General features: G+C 42.2%; 1 protein-coding gene across 2 annotated transcripts in view; it reads right to left on the bottom strand.

The window, feature by feature from the left end:
* Rnf220 (ring finger protein 220) overlaps positions 1 to 15,707 on the bottom strand; it is a 220,996-nt gene that overhangs the window by 189,420 nt on the left and 15,869 nt on the right. The gene's annotated exons all lie outside the window — the stretch shown is intronic.

Raw genomic sequence — 15,707 nt, 5'->3', positions numbered from 1 at the left:
ACATCGAGAAGAAATTCATGATTTTGTATGATTAATATATAGGAAAAACATGAATGGGGTTAAGTATTAGAGGAAAAAACAAACAATGTTGGAAATCTATATTCTCCATTATGTATTAACTGTTACATAAAGTAAAAAGGAATAAAAGGGAAAATTGATAGCACTTCTATTGCAATTGAACACTAGTCAGTAAAGCTGAAGACACCCTCATCATTGATCTGGCCAGAAAGAAACTTGTCTTATATATCAGGATAGATTAAAAAATATTAATAACAGCATTTTCCATGGAACCCAAATCCTCAAACACTAAATATGTTGCCAGGCATGGTTGCACACACCTTTAATCCCAGCACTAAGGAGGCAGAGGTAGGAGAACTCTGAATACAAGGACAACCTGGTCGACATAGTGAGTTTCAAACCAGTCAGGGCTATATAGTGAGATTCAGTCTCAAACAATTAAACACAGGCACACACACACACACACACACACACATTAGGGTAGGGCTATAAGTCAGTGTATACATAGCAACAGAAATGAAACCACTCTAGCTACATGCAATACCCTGAATAGGTTCCCCAGAAGAAATTGAACACAAATAATACAAAACCCCATAATTTCCCCTCATATAAATGTCTAAAACTGCCCAACTAAGTTATATTCTGCAGGAATATAAACATGGGTATTAAAATGTAAAAAAAAAAAAGACAAGAGAATAATAATCATAAAAGTCAAGATGATGCCGCAGCCTTCCAAGACAGACTGCCTAGGCAATGAGTGTTCAAACACACGTGTCTACAGAGGACATTTCCCACTCAGGCCACAGCAGCACCATAAGGAAAAGCAAGGCATACAGGCATAAAGCAGGGCAGCAGGAGAAGAAACAGGCTCAGTCTGGTCATTCGGAGTTTAGGGCGTCTCATTGTCAATATCTAGAAGTGGGAGACTCAGCTGCATAAATGTCCAGTGTGGATTCTGGGTTCAATTTTTTTGTCTTAGAATTGTTAAATGGTTCAATGTAGTTTGGACCACAATTCAGGAAGTCTCACTTCTATGAGGTGTGAGGATACAGTAAGAGGATACTTGTGTTTGAAGGGAAGAGAGGAGCCAGCCTCAGGAAACATGAAGGCATTTATTCACCTTAGGGAATATATAAATATATATATTGGCCAGGTATGATTTTCAACGGCTCAAAGAAGTGCCCGTAAAAACAGCAAATTCAAAGTTTAAAGCTTAAGATGTCTTAGGGCTGAAGCAGGCGCGGCCTGAAAGAACTCCACTCTGAAACAGAACGGGATTGCCCTAGGGCAAAGACTCCCTCTTACACCTGAGATCAGAACTCTCTTTTCAACGATGCTGTCTTAGAAGTGGCCATCACAGTTGACTCTACGTAGGAGATGAATTGAAGCAGATATTCTGGTACTTGTGAGTCTCCTGGTGGGCTTCTGATGGCAGTCCTCAAACTGTCTGCTCTCTTCACAAGCAACGTACAAAAGGAAGACGTCCTTATGAAAAGAACTCTTAAAATCAATAAGAGGCTGGGGGCAGTGGCTTAAGACTTTAATCCCAGTATTCTGGAGGCAGAGGCAGGTGGAGCTCCGTAAGTCTGAGGCCAGCTTGGTCAATATATCGAGTTCCAGGCCAGGTAGGGCTATACAGTAAAATAACCCACAATAAATAAACAAACAAACAATAAGAGGACCCAGATATTGTGGCTCACATTGTATGTAATCTTAGTACTTTGGAGGCTGGGGTCAGCCTAGGCCACAGAGAGAGATCCAATCAGAAGAAACAAATAAGAGAACAATAGATGTCCCATAGATAAGGACAGACAATTCTAAAATGAAGATAAACTAATTTTTAAAATGTTCAAATAAGCATTGAGTGATGTTTCATTGTACTCTTAACCAAAGAAATGCAGATTAAACAAACAATGTACCTATTAAATTGACAAAGATGAAAGATTTATCACAATGTGCTGCTGAGAGCATAAAGAAACAGTTATCCTGACAATGAGCAGAACAGCTTTACTATGCCTACCCTTTTATCCAGCAACCTACTTTGGGAAATATAACCTAGGGAAATTATCAAACACCTGGCAAAGGTAAGTTTACAGAGCCATTCTCCACAGCATAAGCTGAAAAGTGGGAAGCAATCCTAATTATTAGCTAAACAAAACATGGCACGTCCCTGTCATAAAACACTAAGTATCTTAAGGGTGATAATAGAGAGACTAGAGAGGTGGTTCAGGAGTGAAGAGCACTTCTTGCTCCTGCAGAAGATCCGGGTTCAATTCCCAGCACATGGCTTCTTGAAACTGTCTGTAACTCCAATTCTGGGAGGATCTGATGCCATTTTCTGATCTTCAAAGACAAAACACACATGTGGTACACACGTGTGCATGTAGGCAAAGCCCTCATAAACATAACCAAACTAAATAAACAATTTTTAAAAGAGTGGTGATATACATTGTAGACAGATTTTTCTTTGGGCCACCAGTTCACAAATAACAATATGGGGTTTATTATGAAAGTTCCACCTGGCACCTAACTAGTTCTCATAACTTAAATTAGCCCACATCTTTTAATCTATGTTCTTTTATGTGGCTCAGCTACCTTTATTCTGTACTGCCCATCCTGCTTCCTCTGAGTCTGGCTGGCGACAACCTTTCTACTTCCTTGAGATCTCTCTCTCTCTCTCTCTCTCTCTCTCTCTCTCTCTCTCTCTCTGCCCGGAAGTCCCGCCTATCTCTCCTGCCTAACTATTGGCTATTCAGCTTTTTATTACACCAATCACAGCAACACATCTTCACACATCTATACAAATGTCTCACAAAAACGGATCTATACTTATTGACACTGTGTAGTCTATATAAGAAATGAATAACTGAAAAAGTCACAAGCTAGAGCAGTCTAACACTTTGACCTTTTATTACAGTTCCTCATATTGCGATGACTCCAACCATAAAATTATTTTTATTGGTATTTCTTAAGTGTAATTTTGTTATGAATCATAATGTAAACATCTATGTTGTTTGATGTTCTTAGGCAACCCCTGTGAAGAGGATAGCACAATCCAAAAGGATTGCGACCCACACATTGAGAACCACTGAGGTAGAATGTTAGTATGATTCTTCTACAACTACAGGCCAATCTACTTATCTATCCACTCCTCGGAAGGAACCCGGAGCAATACATACCAAAGCAGTCATTACGCTGTCTGTGTAGGTGTTTCATTCTCTTTCCACTGAAAACTGCAGCAGGTAGTCAGGAGCAAGCAGGTTCTGGGCTTACGGTATTTGTCACCCAAGACGGGTCCCAGAAAATCCAGGAAACACCTAATATCATCCAGGCTTCCTGGGTGATCATGACAGCTGTAAATTCACTGGGCACTCAGATCACACACACCTTTCTGTTGTAGCCTTCGTGCCCAGAACTGCCAAACATACAGTAGGCATACACTAAACAGCTGTTAATTAGTGAAGCCCATTGGCACACCAGTTTCACTTGCTGACAAGCGAAGTTTGATAAAGGAACCATCAAGTGCAAAATTTACAAACATTTACGACACTAGCAGACGTCTATGCATTTCTACCCGTTGTTGCAATGGAGAGATTGTGTGTGTTGTCAGAAAGTGTGGGCAGAGTGAGGGGTGCTCTTGTGCGGGGCCTTCCTTACCCCTCCTGGGGTCAGCACCACCCGCAGCTCACAGGTGAGCAGATGGTTCAGTGCCCACTCAAGTCCAAACACTTTATGTGGACAGGGAAAATCAGGACTCAAACCCAGGCCTGTTTGTCTCCAAAACTCAAGGGGGCAGCTTGGAGAGGCTCAAAGCAAGACAATGAAAAGGACACGGCAGAGCTGTGACAGCTGTCTGTGCTTCCTAACAAGTCACTGTCCCTTGGCCCAGAGCTCCCAGGTCTGAGAGGTGCTTTTCCTTAACCCTTGGAGAATCCAGGGGACAATTTGTCACCAGGGTTATTAGCATTTCTCCCTGGATATCGACAGCTTGTCTTTCCTCCCTCCAACCGGTGACTGATTTCTTCAAATGTTCGCCAAATACAACCCAAGTCACCATGGTAAACGTATTGACAGAATCATATTAACAGCTCCTGAGCATTTACAGGGCTGTAAGTTATGCAGGAGAAAAAAGATAAAAAGGGGAAAAAAACCCACAGAAATAAAAGATGTTCAATCAGCAGGGACAATTATTTATTTAGAAGCTGCTGGTTGGAACAGTGTTAAATATATTTTAATTGCTAATTATGGTTTCTAACAGGGGAGGGAGGGTCCCTCCAAATGTCCCTCCTTCAATCTGATCGTTAATATTTTAGCTGCATGGCTCCGAAGCCATGCTCATATAGCTGGCCCAGCTGCAGTACTACCTACACAGTTGATGAGAGTTTTAGCCACTGGCTTAGCAATGGAGGTGCTCTTGCCTCGTCTGGACCGCCACGCCAACACCAAAGATAGCAGCCCACTGAGCAAACCACACCAATACCAAAGGCAACAACCCACTGAGCAAACCACACCAATACCAAAGGCAACAACCCACTGAGCAAACCACACCACGCAGATACCAAAGGCAGCAGTCCCCTGAGCAAAGATGGCGCCTAGTTCAATAAGCAAAGTTGTGCTCTTAGCCATCCAAACAACTGACAATTTTTCAAAGGGAATGACCTATCTTTTCTAAGTTAATTTCCACCTTTCATTGGGGGGGACATAAGTGTTGCCTCAGGCAAGACAGAGAATATTGAAGAGTTTGTTTTGAGTGTCTAATTCCCTGGGTACTTCGAGGTGACCCTACTGACAGATAAGGTCACACTGCGGGCCTGGCGAAGTACTGAGGGCACACACGGGCATGAGGGCCCTTTGGGTTCTAAGGGTGAGGGTGAGCTGGAGCAGTCCGTCTCTGGTGTTTCCAGCTCCAGGACTTCTTAAGGAGACTCTAATCTGTTCATTTGCACACATCTCATCAGCATCCTGCTTTGTTAAGGCCCGTTTGATGTTCCAAGGACAAGACTTCGAAGTCTTTTAAAGCCTTTTTGATGTGAACCAGAAAACCACATTTTTTTTTTTTTTTTTTTTTTTTTTTTTTTTTTTTTTTTTGGTCAAGAGTGCACTCAGCTTGAACCTCCAAAGGTTCAGGACTCAGAAATCACATGGTTCAAGTGGGATTTAAACTTGGTAAATTACCGCCTGTGTGCCTGCAAGCCCCCTCCCTTGACTTTTGTGCTAACAGTTTCTGTATACTATTGGACCTGTTTTCTCACATGCGTGCACACAGAAAAAGTATCACCCCAAAGAAGGGACTATGTCTTCCCTAAGGAAAAGAGCTCTCTCCAGCCCTACCCTCTCCTCACCGAATCAGACGGGTCACTACTGGAGCCCCAGAGGCCCTGGCCTGGCTAAGCGAGGTGAGAAGCAAATGATTTACATGGCCAGACATATCCTTAATCACGGCGTTTAACTAGGTACAAAATGAGAGCTTCACTGGGCTCCAAAGAGCATTTTCAGAGAGAAGTGGATGCTGGCTTGAAGAAGGATGCAAGCCTTCAGCTTGAGAATGAAGGAGCAGGGGACCCAACCCCTAAAATTGCTCAGTTGCCATCAAAGACCCTCACCTGGATGCTTGAATTCCAATGCTCTCCTCTTAACAGTTTTTTTTCTTTCCCTTCCTATTTGAAAATTCAGTTCCTTAAATGTCAGCAAAAGTTGAGATTCAGGAGGCAGACTCCCAATTATTAAATGGTCTCCAGTGTTCCTGCTACGGCAGGCTCTATCTAGTACCTGCCCCAGGGCTGAAATCACATTGACGTCTCCCTGACTACTGTCTCAAGGTTGTCATTGTGTCATATGGCAAACACATTCTCTTACCTAATCTGACCAATGAGACAAAGACAGGTGTTATCTCATTTCCGTTATTCAGTCAAGCAAAGTGAGCTTCTTTGCTTAAATCACGGGCTGGGGAGTCGCATCCGCCGGCAAACCACTTGCTGCACAAGCACGGAAACCTCAATGGGAATCCATAGCAGCCATGTAAAAAGCCATTCATGACGGCACCTGTGGTCCCTTGTCGGATAGAGGGAGGTAGAGATAGAGGAACTTTGGAATTTGTTGGCAGCTAGTCTAGCCAATCAACAACTCCAAGCCACAGTGAGCCCTTCTCAAAAAATGAAGTGGAGAGCTATGGAGGAAGATGGCCAGTGCTAATCTCTGGCTTCCACATAGAGGGGCACACACCAACACACGCGCATAAGAACACATACACCACACCACACACACACACACACACACACACACACAGGCACAAAAATAGTTTGGAAGACTTTAAATCACTGGCTCCATAGTAACCAGCACAGCTCAGAAGTGCCAGGACAGGTTAAAGCCGGTATCCCAGGAACTCCAAGATCAAATTCATGACTCAGCACTCGGTCCTTGCAGGTTTGTTCCAATTATTGGGTTGTTTATTTAGGGGTAGTTTTTTTTTTTTGTACTTTGTGTTTAATTAATTTACTTATTATTTATTAAGTACCTACAATGGAAAGGACAATATGGTGTTTTTTATTTATTTATTTTACTTTTGTTTGTTTTTTGAGATAATTTCTCTGTGTAACTCTGGCTGTCCTGGAACTAGCTCTGTAGACCAGGCTGGCCCCAAACTCAAGAGATCTGCCTGCCTCTCCCTCCTGAGTGCTGGGATTAAAGGCATGTGCCGCCACTGCCCAGTTAACAATGGTGATTTTACAAGGTTTGTTGCCAGCCTTTCTATGCTTCAACCCACCATTCGTCACATTGTGGCTCTTCTTTGTTTAGCATACTTGCTACCATCACCCCCTAAACAATGCCAGTCCCCAGGTCTTTTCTCTCCCCCAAATGAACCTGGTCCCTGTCCCCAAATCCTAACACAGTTGCCTCTTGCTCACTGTTCATGTCACAAATGAAATACCATTTCTAAAGATAAATCAGGTAGGTTGATAGTGGGTTTTTTTTTTTTGGTTGTTGTTGTTGATGATGGGTTTGTTTTTTTTTTTTCACATAGCCCTGGCTGTCCTGTTACTCACTATGTAGATCAGGCTAGCCTCAAACTCACAGAGATCTGCCTGCCTTGCCTCTACCTCTTGAGCACGGAGGCATGTGCCACCACACCAGGCACAAGTGGGACATGTGTTTTAAGGACAAATAATCATGTAATAATCAGGCATAACTTCTTTCTTGAGTAATTTGCTAGTCTTAATATAAGCAATTGATAATTTTAAAATAATATGACTTGCTTTTAAAAAATATTCAAATGCAGCAATTAGGCAAATTAAAGTTTACAAATGCCAAGCGGAAACATTCTACCCTAGAGCTCACAGCTCACTTCACTCTTTCAAAATTTAAGCACAAATAGGAATTCCAGAGGGTCTGACTTGCATAAAGGCCCTTAGTTCAACCTCCAACATGGAAAGAAAAAATCAGCATCTTTGGGGAGCCACGGAAAGAGCTCAGTCAGTAAAGTGCAGCATAGCCTGAGGACTTGAACCCATGTAGAAAGGCACCTACACACCCTGAGTCTGGGAGAACAGGCTAGCCTCAAACTCCCTATATCACCAAGGATGACCTTAAACATCTAATCCTTCTACTTTCACCTGGTGTGGGAAGTCCCTCTGTATATGTGTTGCTTTTATTGGTTAATGAATGAAGAAGCTGTTTTGGCCAGTAGCTTAGCAGAACAGAGCTAGGTGGTGAAAACTTAACTGAATGCTGGGAGAAAGAAGGTGGAGTCAGTGAGAAGCCATGGAGCCGCTGTCAGAGACAGATGTGAACCGCCAGCTGGAACCTTGCCAGTAGGCCACGAGCCTCGTGGTAAAATATAAAATAATGAAAATGGGTTAATTCTACATGTAAGAAGTAGCTAACAATATGCTGAAGAAATTAGCCAAGCAGTGATTTAGATAATATAGCTTCTGTGTGATTATTTCGGGAGTCTGGGCGTCTGGGAAACTAATGGCCTTCTACAACATTCACCTGCTAAGTGCTGCGACCACAGGCATGTGCCACCAAACCTAGCTTTACTTTCTGTTGTTTCAGAGACAATGTCTCCAGTAGCCCAGGCTGGCATAGATCTTTCTATGCAGGTGAGGATTGCCTTGAACTTGTAGTTCTCTTGCTTCTCCCTCCGGTGCTGGGATTACAGGTGTACATCATCTTGCCTCGTTTATACTGTGGCCGAGGATCAAGGAGGGGGCCTTGTGCGAACTAGGTAAGCTCTCCACCAACTGAGCTACAGCACTGCCCCCCCCCAACAAGGTTTACTAAACAGCAATTTTAGAATGTGCTAATTTAAAACTTACAAACCAAAAATTAAAAGTAACCATAGGCACATTTTCCAAGTTAGACAAAGAAAACGTTTCTCTGGAAGAAATATTGTACAACCGACATCATTCAAAACCGCCAGTGTGACTAAAAAAGCAGACCAACTTTGAATTACTTGCTCTTGTCTGGAGATAGACTCTTTGTAGACCAGGCTGATCTTGAACTCAAAGAACACGGACAGCCTCTGCCTTGGGAGTGCTGGGATTAAAGGTGTGCACCATCGTGCTAATTGCTCATTTTTAAATTCCTATACAGACTGAAATACCCCGTCTTCTCTCCCATGCACACTCTTAACGAAACTGAAAACAGACAAACTATTGAGTGCTGCGATGTGGGGAAACTGAGCACCACAGAAGTAAAACCAGGTCAGAGAAGTCAGATGAACAGTGAAAGCACAAGGTGCCAGAAGCGGGGACAGAAGCTCCAGGATGCCGGTCGCCAGCTGTGGCCAGCTGCGGAAGACCCTCCCTCTCAGACCGAGGCCAACTGGGAACAGAAACTCCTTCCACTGCATCAAGGGTAAAGCCAACGCATCTGCCTCTCGTGGGGAAATTAACCACTTAAAGGGAAATCTTCGCATCTGTGGTCTTAACTGTGCCCCGGAGTCTGAGGCCGGAAGATAAACACACGTACATTCCATTGAGCCAAAGGCAAGAGTCTGCTCTCCTGTCCCTAGGCCTGCAAAGGACACAGGCCCCTGGTGCACCAGGCAGAAGACCCACAGAGGCCACGCCTACAGAGGCAGTCTTCTGGATCCCTTCTACTAGGCTGCTGTGCTAAATTATGGGGGGCAGTGTCAGAAATGCTGGCTGGTGGGGTTTGTTAAATGGGAGCCCATTTACCCCTCACACCTGTCCTTTTGCTCACTTGATGAGAGTAATAAGCAGAGGTCACTAAGAGTCTTCATTCCTTTCAAAACTCCCTTCATGGCGTAGATTCCAAGTCAGCCTGCTTTTCTGGACGGTGGAAGGGAAAGGGCCAATGATTAGCTCTTTTTTTTTTTAATAAACTAATTCAGAAAAAAGTTAATTATGTATGTGTGTGTGTGGTGTGTATAAAAAAGAAGTTAGCTGTTACACAGAGAAACCCTGTCTCAGAAAACCAAACAAACCAAACAACAGAGAAGTTTGGCATTTCCCAGTGTTTATGACTGTAATCCCATCTACCTGGCCACAGAAAAGACCACTAGTAATTAGTTTAGAACCACAGGAATCCCTCATTGCTATCAATTTAGGTTTTGAAGGTTTAATCTTTAACCATTTCCAATTATATTTTAAGAATAAAATTTGATTTTAGAATAGCCTTAGACATAAATAAAAACTGCAAAATTAGAATAGAATTTTTTTGTTTTGGTTTTTGGTTTTTTAAGGCAGGGTTTCTCTGTCTGTGTAACAGCCCTGGTAGTCCAGGACAGGTTGGCCTCGAACTCACAAAGATGCCCCTGCCTCTGCCTCCCAAGTGCTGTGACTACAGAATTTTTATTTACTCCCCCACTTTCCCTTATTATTAACACCAAATATTAATATGGTACATTTGTCAAGAAACAATGAAGAAATATTAGTCACAGTTTTAGGAATTAAAATTCATGCTTTACCGAGATTTTCCTGGGGGTTTTACTTGATGTTCTTACTTTTCCAGAATCTCCAAATTATCTTTCTAAAATTACAAACTAGATTTTTTTTAAATTGTAAAATAACACATGTACATACTATCTATTCAGATACTATTCACAAGTGCATAAGGTGAACAGCACCCTTCCCTTCTTTCCCTCCTAGTAATATTTCCCAGAGGAAACTGCTGTTAGCTGGGTTGTTTTTTGTTGTTTTTTAAATATATCCTTCTGAGTCATTTCTCCAGTAATTCCTGTTACATTCTTTGTCTTATATGGGAAAGAGGGCATATGTGTAAGGCAGCATATAGAGGGCATATGTGTAAGACAGCATATAGAGGGCATATGTGTAAGACGGCATATAGAGGGCATATGTGTAAGGTGACATATAGAGGGCATATGTGTAAGACGGCATATAGAGGGCATATGTGTAAGGCGGCATATAGAGGGCATATGTGTAAGACGGCATATAGAGGGCATATGTGTAAGACGGCATATAGAGGGCATATGTGTAAGACGGCATATAGAGGGCATATGTGTAAGACGGCATATAGAGGGCATATGTGTAAGACGGCATATAGAGGGCATATGTGTAAGGTAGGCACTTTTAACTAGTGAGCTATCTCACCAGTCCACAAAGGATCACCCCACACCTTAACGTACTTTGTTTTACATAGAAGTACTTAGGGTCCTCAGTTTCTTTATACTAGTATTATATGGATGTATCATAAGTAATTTATTTTTCACATCATAAACAGCACTATAAAGAACATTCATCTTCATGGACTTGACCAGATGAATATACACTGCATTCCTAAGGTTTGAATCCCAACAAAGGATATCTGCATTTAAGTTTTTGTAGCTAGATATTTCTAAATCACCCCCTAAAGAGTCTTCTTTATACTCTTACCAACTATGTGAAGTCTCTGCTTCCCCAGACTTTCATGGATAGAGGCATAAGCATCTAACAAGCCTTTCAGGATTCCCAGGAATGCTTCTGTGGTAGTTTGAATGTAATGACTTCCATAATCTCAAAGGGAGTGGCAATATTAGGAGGTGTGGCTTTGTTGGAATGGGTATGACCTTGTAGGAGGAAGTGTGTCGCTGTAGGGGGTGGGCTTTGAGGTTTCCTGTGTTCAAGATACTGTCCAGTGTCTCAGTCGACTTCCTGTTGCCTATAAGATATAGGATTCTCAGCTATTGCTCTAGCACCATGTCTGCCTGCATGCTGCCATGCTCCCCACCATAATAAGGGACTAAGCCTCTGAAATATAAGCCGCCACCTCAATTAAATGTTTTACTTTAGGGGCTGGAAAGATGACTCAGTGATTAGAGAGCACTAGCTGCTCTTCTAAGGGACCTGGGTTCAATTCCCAGTATTGTGGATATTGTGGCAGTTCATGGCTATCTATAACTCCAACTACAGAGGATCTGACACCCTCACACTGACATACTTGCAGGCAAACATCAACACACATAAAAATAAATAAACAATTATTTTTAAAAATGTTTAACTTTAGAGAATTACAGACCAATCTCACTCATGAATATTGATGTAAAAATACTCAATAAAATACTGGCAGACTGAGTCCAAGAACATATCAGAAAAATCATCCACCATAATCAAGTCAATTTCATCCCAGAGGTACAAGGATGGTTCGACATATGAAAATCTGTCAATATAATCCACCATATAAACAAAATGAAAAAAAAATGATCATCTCATTAGATGCTGAAAAAGCCTTTGACAAAATACAACATCTCTTCTTGATAAAGGTCTTGAAGAGAGGAGGGATACAAGGAACATAACCTAAACATAATAAAGGCAATATACAGCAAGCCAACAGACAACATTAAACTAAATGAAGAGAAACTCCCAGCGATCCCACTGAAACCAGGAACAAGACAAGGTTGTCTACTCTCTTCATATTTATTCAATATAGTACTTAATAAAAGATAACAAAAGGAGATTAAAGGGATACAAATTGAAAAAGAAGAAGTCAAACTCTCACAATTTGCTGATGATATGATAGTTTACATAAGCAACCCCAAAAATTCTACCAAGGAACTTTAACAACTCATAAACCCCTTCAATAATGTAGCAGGATACAAGATTAATTTGAAAAAATCAGTAGCCCTCCTGTAAACAGATGATAAATGAGCCGAGAAAGAAATCAAAGAAACATCACCCTTCACAATAGCCGCAAATAACAAAATATCTAGGAGTAACTCTAACCAAACAAGTGGAAGACTTGTATGACAAAAACTTTAAATCTTTGAAGAAAAAAAATTGAAGACACCAGAAAATAAAGAGATCTTCCATGCTCTTGGGTAGGTAGAATTAACATAGTAAAAATGGCAGTCTTACCAAAAGCAATCTACAGATTCGATGCAATGCCCATCAAAATCCCAGCAAAATTCTTCACAGATCTCAAAAGAACAATACTCAACTTCATATGGGAAAGCAAAAAAACCCAGGATAGCCAAAACAATCCTGTACAATAAAGGAACTTCTGGAGGAACCATAATCCCTGACTTCAAACTCTACTATAGAACTATAAACTGTTTTCAGACTGTACTGAAAACAGTCTGGTATTGGCATATTTTCTGTTCTGTTCCTGGAACAGACAGGAGGACCAATGGAACTGAATTGAAAACCTGGATATCAATCCACACACATACAAACACCTGATTTTTGACAAAGAAGCAAAAACTATAACATGGGAAAAAGAAAGCATATTCAACAAATAGTGCTGGCATAACTGGATATTAACATGTAGAAGAATAAAAATAAATCTATATCTACTGCCATGCAAAAAACTGAAGTCCAGATAGATCAAAGACCTCAACATAAAACCAACCACACTGAACCTCATAGAAGAGAAAGTGGGAAGTACACTTGAACACATTGGCACAGGAGACCACTTCCTAAATATAACTCCAGTAGCACAGACACTGAGAGAAGCAATTAATAGATGGGACCTCCTGAAACTGAGAAGCTTCTGTAAAGCAAAGAACACAAGCCAACAAGCCAAAATAGCAGCCTACAGAATGGGAAATGTCTTCACCAACTCCACATTGAACAGAGGACTGATATCCAAAATATACAAAGAACTCTAGAAACTGAACATCAAAAGAACAAGTAATCCAATAAAAAAAATGGGGTACAGACCTAAACAGAACTCTCAACAGAGAAATCTAAAATGACTGAAAGACACTTAAGGAAATGCTCAACATCCTTAGCCATCAGAGAAATGCAAATCAAAACAACTCTGAGATTCTATCTTACACCTGTAAGAATGGCCAAGATCAAAAATACTGATGACAACTTATGTTGAAGAGGTTGTGGGATAAAGGGAACACTCTTGCATTGCTGGCGGGAATGCAAGGGGGTGCAGCTCCTTTGGATATCAGTAAGGCGATTTCTCAGAAAATTAGGAAACAACTTTCCTCAAGACCCAGTAATACCATTTTGGGGTATATATCCAAAGGATGCTCAATCATGCCACAAGGACATGTGCTCAACTATGTTCATAGCAGCATTGTTTGTCATAGGTAGAACCTGGAAACAACCTAAATGCCCCTCGACCAAAGAATGGATAAAGAAGATGTACATTTACACAATGGAGTATTACACAGTGGAAAAAAATAATGACATCTTGAAATTTGCAGGTAAATGGACAGATCTAGAAAACATCATATTGAGTGAGGTAACCCAGACCCAGAAAGACAAGTATCATATGCATTCACTCAAAAGTGGCTTTTAGACATAAAGCAAAGTAAAAACCAGCCTACAAACCACAATCCCAGAGAACCTAGACAACAAAGAGGACCCTAAGAGAGACATACATGGATCTAATGTACATGGAAAATAGAAAAAGACAAGATCTCCTGAGTAAATTGGGAGCATGCGAACCATGGAGAGGGTAGAAGGGGCAGGGAGAAAAAAGGAGGAGAGTGAAAAAAATATATATAATTCAATAAAAACAACTTAGAAAACATTTTCCTTTATAAGAGTTGCCGTGATCATACCGTCCCTTCACAGCAATAAAAAACCAAAGTAAGACAGCTTCCAACTGTCTTCTTCCTGCCTCCAGCTCAGGGTTCTCTTTCCTTCTGTTTAGAGCCTGGTCCTTTTGGTTTTCCTCCTCAGTTCTGGCTGAAGAATGCCCCAGGTTTTTTCCTCTCCTCACAGCCCTGATAGCCTCCCTCACTTCTCCCACAGCTTCAGTTTTCCCGCCCACAAAATTCTGTTTCCCTGCAGTTCCACACACTGAATGGAAATCAGACACTGGTCTCTGCTTTCCAAACCTGTTGCCTCCTGGAGCCACAAAGACAGCAAATGAAGAACCTGAAAATCCTCACTGTGGGTCAGACTGTCAGGAGGGACAGGCTCACCTGGATGGAACAGGAGAAAAAAAAACATCAAGGAAGATTCTGCATTCTTGTCTTCGTTGAACTAGACACTGTTAAATTTTTTTCGACTTTCCATGACTCGATAGGGCTCGTCTCTTTGAATCAATAGTTTTTGATTTTTCTGCTTTACTCCTTCATGCATGGCTCCAACTCCTTTTGCATTGCAGTGGAGGCAGAAGGAGGTCTAGGAGGGAAAATTCAAAAGCGGTAGGACTGCAGACTAGGATCCAATGGTCAAGAAGGGTAGACCTGACCAGGAGGAAGGCAGAGTGGTAGGCAGGGCAGGGTGGGGCTTGGACCAGTGTCTTAGTTTCTAAATCCCTGGCTTAGTTTCAACACCACTCCGTCCACTCCCGTAGCTTTGAAAATAGGGGCAGGGTTGGGCTGGAGGGTGGGGTGTAGCAGAAAAGGGGTGACCACTTCCTATTCTTCTAACTGCCACTTTCCCCCCACCCCAACTTCTTAGCCAGCAAAGCTCTCCTCACCTCTGAGAATCAGCTTAATAGAATAAACCACTTAGGGCTAAGGCTCACGGAGAGTCAAAGGCCCCACAATCTCCTTGCCTATTAAGCCTCTTAGAAGTTAGAAGGCTGTTAAAGAAAGTGATACTATGGCCCGGCTACTTAGAACACAGGACACAAGATCAGGGAGAGGGAGGCCAGCTGAAGGGACATCTATGGGTAACTGAAGGGGGCGGTGGGGTGGATGCCGAGGGAGAGCAAGCTGCCAGAATGAGTGCTCCTACTGAGTCTTCCCATCAAAATTTGGGGGAATACTTCTACAATGTACAAATGGGGTAAAATCTGGATAGGATAAAAGCGTGTGACTCAGCCTTAAGCTTTGCGTAAGCACTGAAATTAGAAAAGGCATGAAACAACCTGGAACAACTCAGGCCTAGCTCCACCCCACTCTAGCCTCGTTCCCCCCCCCCCCATGGCTAGGCGGCTAGGTGATTGGTACTTCCTAATCTTCCCAGGAGTCTCACAGTTGTTCGCTCTGAGTGGCTGTTGGTCAGCCAAAGGCCGACAACCAAACTGATTAAAAAGGTCTAAAAGGCTTACTGTCCTTCCCTAGTTAGGAGTTGAGTGTAGAATTCTAGTTTTTTCCACTCAGTGTCTTTTGGGAAGCTCAAAGAGAGAGTCCTTGAAGGCTGAAGTCCTCCTTGCCCCAGTCCTCATGTGTCTGGAGTCAGGAAGGGGAGACAACACTACAGACATCAGTTCCTTAGTTCAGCTGGGACTTTTTCCAGCTAGCAAAAGACAAGTCATCAGCCGGGTGTGGTGGTCATGCCTTAAAACAGAATTTCTACAGTGGAGGCAAGGCAACT

The sequence above is a fragment of the Myodes glareolus genome, chromosome 3 (assembly GCF_982192425.1).
Source record: "Myodes glareolus chromosome 3, mMyoGla1.1, whole genome shotgun sequence".
Lineage (NCBI taxonomy): Eukaryota > Metazoa > Chordata > Mammalia > Rodentia > Cricetidae > Myodes > Myodes glareolus.
The sequence above is the reverse complement of the archived record's forward strand: the minus strand, read 5'-3'. Positions and strand labels throughout refer to the sequence as shown.